Source organism: Notolepis coatsorum (assembly GCF_963971535.1).
Source record: "Notolepis coatsorum genome assembly, chromosome: 9".
In the NCBI taxonomy this organism is placed as follows: Eukaryota; Metazoa; Chordata; class Actinopteri; order Aulopiformes; family Paralepididae; genus Notolepis; species Notolepis coatsorum.
In genome coordinates, this window is record NC_140173.1 from 39758911 (window position 1) to 39767701 (window position 8791).

Genomic DNA, 8791 nt, shown 5'->3' on the forward strand with positions numbered 1-8791 from the left:
TTAGAGCAATGTTGGTTCACTTTGTTTCAAAGAAGCATCCTCTTAGAGCAATGCTGGTATATATGATAATTATCCTACATCTAGCCCTTACCGTTTGATCAGATGTGACTCAAGAGACCCAGCAATAATATTGTTAAAAATGTTGTCAGAAACATATTTTAGGTTCAACTTTAGGTAGAAAAGCTACCTAAAGTTGCCAGCTTGTACACATGCATTTGATCAAGATATCGTTAGGTTATGACTATAACCAAGTTCTGTTAGCTAGGGGCGATGCTTGGCATCGCCTTCTGCACTATCTCGCGTACGTGCACGCGTACTGAATAAACCACAAATGTACCTCTAATACCAGTATTAGTCTGACCACACCCCTCATCAGCTTACCTTCATAAGCAGGTGTGTGGTCACCTGCTCTCCTCCTTCCCAAGCTTTCACCACAAGGTGAGGACAAGGGCTGCAGCGGCGTCCGATGCCAAGCATCGCCCCTAGCTAACAGAACTTGGTTATAGTCATAACCTAACGTTCTGTATCGCTAGTGGCTTAGCTTGGCATCGCCTTCTGCACAAGGGAGGCCAAGCGGAGCCACTTGGCTGACAAATACACCCCGCTGACAGCCCCCCAAAACCATCAGAACAGGGAGGGCCGAGCCCCCCCGACCCCCCCTAATGGAGGGTAGCCCCCCTATTAGGGACGTCACGGGAGGGCGACGGACCCGACCGTGCGAAGAGGCACTCAAGCAACTCAACGCACAGGGTGAGCAGACCGTGGCTTGACCCACGACTACACACACGCACAACCCGCATGCCACCCGGGAACGAACGGAGGAACAACCTCGTTACTGCCCCCAGAATCACGGGGTCAAGGGCAAACCCAACCCCGTGGCAAGGCCGTAGCAGCGGAGCACGAAGGAAGACCCAGACCCACCAAAAGGACTGGACTCCCTGGAATGGGGGCCCGGAGAAGTCCATGATGCCAGCATCAAGACCCCACCAGGTGGGCACGTAGTGCCCCGCCCCCCACATCGCCAGCGTATTCGGACAAAGGCCCCTCAGTTACTGCACCTGGTATTCCCAGGCGGAACCAACCAGGCCAGTAAGCCGAGCGGGCCCCGTCCCCCCAATAGTACACCGCCTGGCACACTGACCCTGCAGAATAGGCAGTCAGCATGGCCGTAAGCACACAAAAAAGGTTAACCAACGGAAGCAGGCAGCGCACCGGGGAAAAACCAGGCAACAGGCTGTTAACCCTAGCCTGGAGACTGCGGACGAGACAGGCGCCAGAGGGGACAGCTGAACACAGCCGCCCCGGCGGAAGGAGCGTAAGCTGGCGGTGTTGCATGACCAAGCCTCCATTTAACAACCCCCACCCAGAGGGGTCGAGGCAGAGAAGGCTGACACGATTGGCAGACGTCATGAACGTGCAGGGGCACCCTCAACCGGTGAACCCGGGAGTTGACACTGCTCCAACACACCAGGGAATCAACCACCTCGGTGTTACCCAATGCGGTGGTTGTTCCTATAACCCCTCAAGAAAAAACTCCAAAACACACCTGCGGGTATACACCGGCTATACCGCAGTACAAGTGTTTCAGTTTCCAAAAAGGGTTAACCCAGGCCTACGGGTCGCAAACATCACTTCGGACCGGGCCTGGCGGTACGGGAAGCACAGGGTCACCAGAGGAGGTCAAAAAACCACCCCCACAGGCCCCTCTTCGCCATGCGTGAGAGAGGAGCGAAAAACAATGGAGAACCAGCCCCTAAGCACACCGTACCTGGTATTCCCCGGCGGTCTCCCAACCAAGTACTAACCAGGACCAACCTGTGTAGCGGCCGAGATCCGACGAGATCGAGCGCGTACAGAATGGCATGGCTGTAAGCCATGACGACAGTGCTGAGTAAAAACATACCCAACCAGGGTCTCCATAGCGCTTAACCCTGTGACACCCAGACCGACCTGGCATTTTTCCCCCTGAAAAAAGCCCAAGTCCCTCAGGGTACCAGAACAGCAGATCTGCATCCCCGGCGGACAACGGGTTCAACTGATCTGGACCAGCGTGACCAGAACCAGTCCCGTGCCCTAACCACGCCGACATGCCCCAGGAAAAGGGCAGATATGCGTGTTGATCTTAACATGAAAAGAAGGCGCCACCCAGACGTCGGGACGAACCGCGCCTGGTGGCCCACCCCAAGGGCGTGAGACCCCACTACATATGTTCAGATCCATCCCGTCATCATCCCCCAGACATGAACGAGGATCCGTCGACAACCCACCCAGGTCATGGGATGTGGTCGCCGGAAGAGGAAAAACCCCCATCTCAGTTGCTTTATAAAAACGCTGTTTCAACCACAAGCAACTAAGGCGTGCCAGTCAATCGCCTGTTTACAGCGAGCTAGCACTATACGTGCGTCGGGACACACCCCCATCAATGAACAGGCTATTTAGACCTACCATTGAATCCCCAAGGCGCCCAGGGGAACGACAAGAGGGGTGTGACACTCCCTAACTCCAACACTTCTGGAATAGAAAGAAGGAAGCATCAACAGTATGTATCCCAGTCTACACAGCCGGGGTAAAAAATGTTCACATTTTTACATCCCACCACCCTCCCATAGGAAAGAGACGGGGATCCCCAGAGAGACTTCCCACGCGAGCTGTACAGATTGAAAAGAATATATTGCACCTCGAGCCATGTAAAAAACTGGTTTTAGGGCCTCCGGGGAAGAGGCACCGAACCCATACACACTCAATAAACGAATTGAATCGAATATACATACAATAGAAAAGGACCCTTCTAGAGGGTCCACTCACTTTGACAATCTGAGGAGGAAGGCTCTGTACTCTGATGGAGGCTTCCTCACATGGATCACATGGAAGAAGGAGTCCGAACTCACAGAAGGCCTGAGTAGGCGCTTGGTGAGGAGGAGCCCTGACCACCCCCCCTGAAAACAGATCCATCACATGGACCTGAACAGCACACGGAAGTCCTACCAACAGAGACGCGCACGGTGACGTACTCTATGGCGGGGGAATTCCTGCGGTGCACACGCCCAATATACCAGGCCGTGGGACCAGGAACTCCCTCCCCCCCCCCCCGTAACGTGCCGAACCGCCACGTGACGGGAACCTTGAAGGACAGGGGGTGTACCCCTGACCGACAGAACAACGGGGAGAGGAAAGGTTACCAGTTCACCCCTTTACGACCCCACACCCATGATACGACGTAACGACAAAAAGAGAATATGACACAGTCATAGTCAACTCTATGAAGCGTTTCACAGCTCCACACAGCGCACGAGCTAACCTGCTATCTGATTTTTACTAAGGAAAAACACAGAATAGAGAGGGCTCTAAGAACCCCGGTCCAACATACACATGTGCTTCTGTGGTCAGTACAACCCAGTTGTAGGTCACATGACACACACAACCCATCATCATCACAATGAGAGAATACATCATTCTTGATTAGTATCGACCACAGGCCTTGCTAAGCCCACATGACAGCAACCAAACCAATTTCCCTTTAGGAAATAAGTTTCTCCAGCAGATTAGCACAACCTCAGCAATCAAGCTGAGAGTCACATCGTATCCCTACCACACAAAAGACACAATTAATGCACAACATGTCTGATAGGAGGTGATAAAGTCCCCAGGGAACCGGGGGGGAAAAACACAATCCTCCTATTTTACCCACAATACGGCCAGTTAAAACAGGAAAACCTGTTAATGTGTGAACTCACTGTCCATTGTCATTACAGTCTGAGAAAGAACATTCTTTTACTCACTCGTCACCAAGCATAGCTTCATAGGTTAGTTGCCTTAGTAGTGAGTACACGGTACACATAAACACCATGATGTTTCTCACACAACAACCAGATCAATACATCACGACCTGCACGGAGAAGCTACTGCCAGTGACAAAAACAGCTCACACACAACCCGCAACGTATCTCAAATGCATTGCAACAACACACGCTTTGGGAAAAAACACCGTCATTCACAATACATTTAGCAAGGTAAAACCAGAAGACGTGTTATGAGGGTCTGGCCAACCCCGTACCTGCCCGGAACGCAGATCAGCGAAGTGCAGTCACAAGCGTCCCGTGTTGTTCGATCCGGGCAGCGTCGCCGCTCCACCAGTCGCTACAGTCCTCTTTGTTGACGCAATCCCCGTCTAGGCTCGGGCAGGGTTGACGAACATCCCCTGTCAAGGATGACGTCGTGGTCAAAAGTGTAAAACATGTTAAAAATCAAAGCACGTTCAACAGAATAGCATCAAGCTAACGGCTGCTCCAGCCGTTCGGGTGCTATCGCTTCCGCTCGCGAGACGCCGATCTACGACGCACGCGATCAGGAGCGAGCTCCCGGCGGCGCGCGAGAAGCCAAGCCACCCCGCGCCAGGCCACCGACCGGCTAACCGTAAGCTATGAACATGTAAACAATGACATAACACTCACCCAGACAGGCCGCCGTTCTGAACCCTCCTCACTTTTTAAGAGAAAAGGGAAAACAAGACGTCAACACCGCTTCACAACGGTGACAATAACACGTCCGGCGGAATCAGCACAGTACCAACTGGCCTGTATAGCTGACTTTGAACATGAATCTGCCGCTATCGCACATTACATGCACATATCCCCTCGTGAAGGAATACTCTCATTTGGATATGAAAGATGGGGTCTTAACACGGTGACAGAGAGAATCCACTCGTCCAGAACACACAGGGATCACCAGTGTCAATGGTCGCGGCCCACTAGTTAAAACTATAATGGTCGCCAGACCAAGGCCTTCTGTCGCCTAGACGGCTAAACAAAGGACCCTAGCCTGGGGCCGGTTTCCATAAACTTCGTCTAGTAGCCCCCATAGCACTAACAGACAAGTGGAGCCCGCCAGCAAACACTACTCACCCAACCTGGAACGCACCGCTCCTCACAACAGCGGCATGTCCGACAGTTCAGCTGTGGCCTGACAGGTTTCACCCCAACAAACACAGCAAGGAACTGCAGTTGAGAAGCATGCAGCGGCGTGCTCCCAATACGAAAACCGGTGGAGGGTTTGTAGAATGATCATCATCTTCTAGACACTCCAGTACGAAGACAATATCGCCGTATTTTCTCGAAAATAGTGAGAGAGAAAATAAAGATATGATGTCAACGTATCCTTGTTTCCCAAGCTGTTCCTAATCCAATTTCTTCCATCATGGTGTCAAGTGTGGGGATCTACCGAGGCACCTCTTCCTTGTGGTGAAAGCGAGAAGGAGGAGAGCAGGTGACCACACACCTGCTTATGAAGGTAAGCTGATGAGGGGTGTGGTCAGACTAATACTGGTATTAGAGGTACATTTGTGGTTTATTCAGTACGCGTGCACGTACGCGAGATAGTGCAGAAGGCGATGCCAAGCTAAGCCACTAGCGATACAGAACTTCACACGCATGTTATTAATTACGTGATTGTGGCTCATATCTTACTCTGTTTTAATAAAGTTATAATTTACTCTGTTTTCATGTAAACCTTCATGCTTCAAAATGCATTAAAAGCTCATGTTTAACTGTCGCAAACTGTCAATCAAGAGTTATGTCACATTTGAGAGTGAAAACATCCCATTTTGGTTCTCGGTGGCGGGGTTACTCTTTGGTTTACATTTGGACTCCAGACTGGGCCTTTAACCAAGGTCATAAGACACTTCTTTGGGGGGTAGGGCCTATAGTTGCTTGTTTGCCTGCTGACATTTTGGTGTAAACATTTATAATCTAGACAGATTGAGGCTGTTACAACTGGTGGAAGTACAAAACAAAATCTCCTTTATATTTTTATAAATATTAAATGTTTTACTTTTACCAGAGTACTATTTTATCAGAGCATTTAATTTAAATACAAAATTTTAAAAAAAAAATGCGGTGTTCTAGATTTAATAGTACATCTATAGTTTTTTTTTTTATTTATTATTGATCTTTTTCCCCCTCTTTCCTCCGATTTTCTCCCATCCCAATGTTAATCGTTATGCCAATTCCCAATCCCCTTCCTGGTCGCTGCGCACTTACCCCCGACAGTCGGTCTGGGAGAGTGGAGGCTATCACGTGCTTCCTCCGACACACGTCTAGCCAATCAACCGCTTCTTTTCACTTGGCAGCGCGGACTCTCACTGAGAGGGTGTAACGTGTGGAAGGATCACACTACCCCCCTTAGATCCTATCCGCGCTGAGCAGGCGCCCCGACCGAACTGTAGGAGTCGCTGTTTACAACGACCCGGACCCACCCCGCCAGCTTTCCCACCCTCTAATACTGCCAATTGTATTAGTGTGAACGGCCAGCCAAGCTGAGACAACGCCGGGAGCTGGATTCGAACGTCTCCGGCGTTGGTGACGAACGCAATCTCCGCTATGCCACCTGACTGCCAGTACATCTATAGTTTTAAATAATACATTCACAGAGCTTTTAGAAAGGTGCAGATTAAAAGTATTGATTCCTGAATTTATCATTTAAACAGTTTTTGCAGGTCCAAAATGAATGTTGTTGTTTACATGTTGCATGCATGTATCCTAGGGGTGGGAATCACCAGAGGCCTCACGATACGATATTATCACGATACTTGAGTCACAATATGATAGTATTGCGATACTAAATACATTGCGATATGCTGAGTATTGCGATATTAATATTGCGATATATTGCGATTTATTACCTTTTTTCAACTGCAAAGTAAAACTTTGTCAACATGTTTTATCTAATAAAATAAAGTTCAGTTCATCTCACTTCAATAATTTTTATTGCAGAACATGGTATTTTATCAAGCAGACAGATGTAAACACTGTAATCTGTGTTGCATGTACCTGACAAACTGAACTGTTTGTATTACAGTCATATTCCAACTTAAGTGAATGCACACGTGTGCGTGTGTGTGGACTACTGTACTATTACAGGTATTGAAATGAACAATGGAACTTCCTTATACAATTTCTTTTATAATTTAATAAATAAATAAATAATTAAATATCGATACTTGGCATCCCTGTATCGATACAGTATCGCCAGGCAAAGTATTGCGATACTACTACGTATCGATATTTTCCCCGACCACTCTCCCTACTTCCCATTCCCCGACGTGGAATGCACCTGATTGGATAAATGACTGGTGCTCTAGTGAGACATCTAGTGGCTGAATGTTACCTATAGCACCTTTAAGTATTATTAGTAGACATTTCATATATCTTTTAAATAACTTACCTGCTAATGTTAGTGTACATTTTATGAAATGTGGTTGTTAAGTCATTCATGTCCGGGGCCAAATGCTCCGCTTCAAACAGCGGTAGATACTAGGAGCACATACCCCAAACTGTTTTACTATAACTCAGATCTATTAAAACAACAAGGGAAGCAGGGAGAGGCTGGGTAGCGCAGTGGACTAAGCACTCGCCTACCACCGCAGAGACTCTGGGATCTAATCCAGCTGTCAGCGGTACCTCCGGCTTGGTCAGTCGTCCCTACTAACACAATTGGCAGTGTTAGCGGGTGGGAAGCTGTTGGGGGATGTGTCCTGGTCGTTGTAAACAGTGACTCCTATACTGATCGGTTGGGGCGCCTGTTCAACAGGGAGGGGATCTGCACGCGTTACGTTCCCCCACTGAAACTCCTCGCTGTCGGGTGAAAAGAAGCGGCTGGCGACTCCACATGTATCGGAGGAGGCATGTGGTAGTTCTACACCCTCCCCAGGCTGACAGTGGGGCAATGCGCGCAACGACCAGGAAGGGAATTGGCATAACGACTAAACTGGCATGGGTGAAAAATATAGAAAACCCAAAAATAAACAGAATAAAAAAAACTAAAAAAACAACAAGGGAAGCAGCGAAAAGACCAGAGCCTCAGTCGACACAGGCCCCCAAAACTGTTTAATGGAAGGTCAATACGTCACGACTTAACAACTGAATAGTCGAGTAAAAGTGAAAAGATTCCTGAAATGGAAATACCCAAGCGAAATACGGTGTCTCAAAATGGTACACGAGAGTAAAAATACTCGGCCACCTCTTCAGCCCTGGTGGTTTGTGTGTCTGTTTGTCTGTTGACATGTGGTGGTGGTGTGTCAGATGAAAGCACACCTCGCACCACAGAGAGAGAAACCTCAGACCAACACCGGGCACCTCATGTTGACGCACACACTGTGTCCATGTAGCAAAGAGGAGTTTACTCCTCCAAAAAAGGTATACTTAAGTATATTTTCTGAAAGTATAACTTGTATTCTATTGTATCCTTTTTATGTATTTAGAAAGAATACTAAATGTGTGTACAATTGAAACCACATTAAGTTGTACTTAGATATATTGAAATTATACTTTTGATGTTAGATTTTTTTATTACTTTTGCTTACACTTTTAATATATAAAAAAGAATCATCTCCGTTTTTTAAAGTGTACTCAGATTACATCTACAACATATTAATGACTATTATGCTAAACATGTGCTTTTAATTAGTGTATGAAAGCACCAGAGAATTTATCAAAATACATAGTAACTATACTCTCATCAAAGGTACATACTTTATATACTAAAATTTTACTTTCAGTATGGTGAAATAATTTAAGAGTTCACAATTATTATTATACAATTATTTCATGCGAGTAGCAAGATACTATCCACTTAACCGCACCTACAACTCACACCCACACACACACATTAATAACACATGAATGGGCATCACTTTTACACCATAATGAATGTAATGATCTGCCATTACCCCATGCTTGCCACTGTGACCATGAGATGAGCACCAGTTACCCTAACATAATTTACTAACATAACCCAC